The sequence below is a fragment of the Benincasa hispida genome, chromosome 3 (assembly GCF_009727055.1).
Source record: "Benincasa hispida cultivar B227 chromosome 3, ASM972705v1, whole genome shotgun sequence".
Taxonomy (NCBI): Eukaryota; Viridiplantae; Streptophyta; class Magnoliopsida; order Cucurbitales; family Cucurbitaceae; genus Benincasa; species Benincasa hispida.
The window spans coordinates 68,221,605-68,226,753 of NC_052351.1; positions in this window are offsets into that span (position 1 = coordinate 68,221,605).

The following is a 5,149-nucleotide window of genomic DNA, read 5'->3' on the forward strand; positions in this document are numbered from 1 at the left end:
GACATTTCGCTCGTAAGTACAACTGGGCCAATTTACCGTTTTGCCCCTATAGTTACATCTAACTCTTTAAGTACCACTGGTTCCTCTAATGAACAATAAGTCATAGTCCCACTATGACTGAGTCTTCTCTTCCCAATAGGGTGTGGCCACTATTTCAAGACCCAGAATCAACCCTTAAGGGAGCAATTTATCTACTTACCCTACTTCGAGGAATGAGTGAATCTCGTCGTGTAGCTGAATTCCCAGCTCCCCAATCAGATGAATCTCCAAAATGGTAGGCTTGTTAAGTTGACAATCAGGCCACTCTCACCCATACAAATCAAAGGACCACCTTCATGAGCAGGAGTTTCTAACTCACTCAAGATTCAGGTCATGTCATCTATGGTCATCCTAGTGAAATATAAGTTTCTATTATCAATGACATTATATAAAGAGACTAATCCTTTCGTGGTCTGGTCTTATACAAACTCTTTGTATAAGATATCCCCGCTCGCATGTCTCCACTGAATGATCAGGATCATATCATTTGTAGCACTTTACAACACTTGTAACATCTATAAAGTGGGTCATATTCGTAGTGTCACCAGAATAAGGTATCCCTCCTTTATCCATATACTACAGACCAATTAGGTTATCACTTAAGGTACGATCCACTTGTATATCTTCACATACATGTTTAAGTTACATAAAATAACCTCGGATCGTAGTTTATTAGATTGAGTAAATGCTTATAAAATAACACATATTTTATTGATAACAATATGTTTATAGAGTTTATAAACTACGAGACTACCAGGAGATTTAGGACACCATTCCCAACAATCTCTCACTTGTTCTAAAGCCTCAAGGGACTAATATATAATACAAAGACAGTACAAAATACAATAAACTTGGGCACCCCAGTAACATCTCCCACTTGCCCTAGACAAGGTGTCACATATCCCGTAGACCTAGACTCTCTAGATGACCTTCGAACCCTTTAGCCGTGAGAGCCTTTGTAAACGAATCAGTGCTTCGACGAGATCTTCGTGACCATCACATCAATGCGATGTACAATCTCCTGGATCAAATGATACTTTCATTCTATGTGCGTGCCTCTTCGATGACTCCAAGGTTCCTTAGAATTTACCACAGCCCCGCTGTTATCACAATAAAGTGCAATCGACAAAGAAATATTTGGAACAATTTCCAAATCAGTAAGGAACTTCGTAAGCCAAACAACCTCTTTAGCAACTTCATAAGCAGCTATGTATTCGGCTTCCATAGCGGAGTCTGTGATGCATCCTTTCTTGATGCTCGCCATACTATAGCCCCTCTATTCAGAGTGAACACTAACCATGATGTTGATTTCCGAGAATCTCTATCAGTCTCAGAGTCTGTGTATTCTGTAAGGATCAAATCCTTATTTCCATACATGATTATATAGTCCCTTGTTCTTCGAAGATACTTGAGGATCGTTTTGACTGTCGTCTAGTGATCTAACCCTAGATTGGACTGATATCGTCTGATAATCCTTACTGCATAGCAAATGTAAGGTCTAATACACAACATTGCATACATAAGGCTACCAACAACCAATGCATAGGGAACCCGTCTCATTTCCTCAACCTCTTGAGGTGTCTTAGGACACTGTTCCTTAGACAAAACAATTCCATGCCTGAAAGGTAATAAACCCTTCTTGGAATTCTGCATCGAATATCTAACAAACATCTTGTTAATGTACGATGTCTGAGACAAGGCCAAACTTTTTGTTTTTACGATCCCTTATGATCTGGATCCCTAGAACAAACTACACCTCTCCCAAACCTTTCATTTGGAATTGGGCAGCTAGCCATTTCTTAACGTCAGTAAGAAAACCTACATCATTCCTAGTGAGTAGGATATCATCCACATACAATACAAGGAAAGCTTCAGAGCTGTTGATGATTTTCTTGTAAACACAAGGCTTATCAACATTTTGATTAAACTCATAAGATTTTATTGCAGTTTCAAATCATATATTCCAAGATCTAGATGCTTGTTTCAGTCCATAAATGGACCTATTAAGCTTGCAAACTTTTTTTCTCTTGATCTTATTGAATGAATCCTTCTGGTTGAGTCATGTAGATGGTCTTATCAAGATTACCATTCAAAAAGGCAGTATTGACGTTCATTTGCCATATCTCATAGTCACAATATGTGACTATGGACAGGAGAATCCTAATAGACTTTAACATGACAACAGGTGAGAAAGTTTCTTCATAGTCCACTCCCTCAACCTGAGTATAATAACCCTTTGCCATAAGTCTAGCCTTAAAGGTTTGCTTTTCCATCTACACCTCTTTTCCTCTTGTAGATCCATTTACAACCTATAGGTTTTACCCCATCAGGTTGATCTACAAGCTCCCAAACAGAATTGAAGTACATAGACTCCATTTCTTGATTCATGGCTTTAATCCATTCATCTTTGTCAACATCTTCCATTGCTTGCTTATAAGACAATGGATCCTCAATTCCATCATTAGATATAATATTTTGGGCTTCTGTTAAACCCAGGTAGTGTATAGGTGGGTTCACAACCCTCCCACTACGTCGAGGCAATCTCAACTCTTGAGACGATTGACTAGATGCATTGACATCAACAACTCTTGTTGATCTATCAGCCTGTTCAACAACTTTTGTTGAACTCTCAGTAGTCTCATTAGAAATCTCATTTAAAACAAGTTTACTTCGTGGCTTATGATCCCTTATGTGGTATTCTTCCAAGAAGGTAGCATTTGTCGATACAAACACTTTATTTTCACTTGGATCATAGAAGTATCCACCTTTTTTTCTTTGGGGTAACCTATAAATAGGCATACTTTCGAACGAGGTTCCAACTTTTTAGGGTTAGCCATAAGCATGTGGGCTGGACATCCCCAAATCCTGAAGTGGCGTAAACTACCTTTAAGACCTCTCCATAACTCAAAAGGTGTTTCAGAAACACTTTTTGAGGGAACATTGTTCAAAATGTAAACTGCAGTCTCTACCGTATATCCCCAAAATGAATCTAGAAGATGAGCATAACTCATCATAGACCGAACCATGTCCAACAGGGTTCTGTTTCTCCTTTTTGATATGCCATTCTACTGAGGTGTACCTGGGGCTGAGAGTTGAGACATGATTCCATGTTCTATCATATGATTTTGGAATTCTAAGTCCATATACTCTCCATCACGATTAGATCGTAGTGTTTTTATCTTTTTACCTAACAAGTTTTCAACTTTAGTCTTATACTCCTTGAACTTTTCAAGAGCGTCAGATTTATGTTGCATGAGGTATAGATACCCATATCTAGAATAATCATCTATGAAAGAGATGAAATATTCATACCTACCTTGTGCTCTTACACTCATTGTACCATAGAGGTCTAAATGTATAAGCTCCAATGTTTCCTTGGTTCTATAACCTTCTTCAGTAAAAGGTCGTTTGGTCATTTTGCCTTTAAAGCAAGATTCACATATTGGCAAAGAGTTTTCTTCTAAACTATTTAGAAGTCCACTTTTCACCAACTTTTCAATCCTATTGAGATTGATGTGACCTAACCTTAGATGCCAAAAATGGGCATTTTCTTTAGGAGAAGCTCTTGGTCTTTTAATATTTGTTGCTATTTTGAACATTTCAATATTAAGCAAGGCTTTTATGACTAACGACCTTAGTACATACAAGTTATTTTCCATTGAACCAAAACCAATCTTATACCATTCTTAAAAATAAACACTTTATTCTCAAAAAATGAGATGGAATAACTTTGTTCAATCAGACAAGAAACTGAAATTAAGTTCCTTTTGATATGAGGAACTACATAAACATTATCCAATAACAGATACCATTTCTTGTCCAAAAATAACTTAAGCCTGACTACAGTCACAACTGAAACAGCCTCACCAGTACTGACTCTAAGAGTAAACTCTCCAGCTTCCAACTATTTCCAGAAACTAAATCCTTGATGGGAAGAACACGCGTGGTTAGTAGCCCTTGAATCAATTATCCAGGCAGAATCATCATTCTCTACTAAACACATCTCCAAGACAAATAAATCACATGTATCGTCTTCAGAGTTCTTCCTTTTCTAAAGATTAGTGGGATCAGTATCAGAACCTATATTATAAACTCCAAGTGTCATTTCAGAGAACAATTATCGTCGATGAACTTCATCAGAGTTAACAACAATTGCTTTCTCTGTTAGTCCCTTGACATTCAATAAGGACTAGAGATTATCTTGGGAACTGACACCACTAGTTTCATTGTCATTAATCTCATTTTGCTTAAAAAGTGAGAACTTACGTTCAAATAATTCTTGCAATGAGTTCATGATTGTTCATTGCTATCGTGATTTGCTCTAGGGGTATTTTGTATAAAATAAATTGGAAGAATAAGTTCTAAGTGTACGTGATGCGTTTATGCTTTGGTGCGCTTAAGTAAATGTAACACGTTGGGGCGTCAGATATTTGCAGCAGAACGCACACAACTCCTTCTAATGACGTTCAAGTTTTCCTAAACTAGACCCAAGATAAATCTAATTTAGGTTCCTGGTAAGTCCAGGATCGAACGCAGGGATTCAGTTAACCAAACGCAGACCTTGCGCTGTATCTACTGTAGGGGTTTTCCTAAATAAATATGAGAAATGGGTGATTTACGCTAAATTGTTGTGCCTATGCGAGAGATGCAAAAGAGTTGAGTGGTGAATGATTGATCATGCGAAAATGGAGTTTAAGGTAAGTGGATGCGTCGGTCTAAGATGAATGTACACAAACTAGGATGTGATATAGATGAGATGAAGTGATTTTCTTATCTTTTGTTCATGCGTTATACTTCATTCAACATTTCTTAATGCGAATAACATACAAAACCTATCTCTAGGATGCATGCGTCTAACACAGAATGCAATAGACACCAGTAAGTCTATTTCTAGCTGTACTAGGCGTCCTGCTTGATGCAGCTTAGTTATTCTTTCGAACAATCTAAGTTAAAGACGTTTTTTTTACCAATTTGTCAAGTTGGCCTGAGCGTTGGAATGAAGTTTGGCATAAAGTATTAATGCGTTCAACATAAACAAGAAATAAACAATGGCAAGTATGATGGATCAAACATATGAATTTTATAAAGAAACAGAGAGTCTTTACAAAAG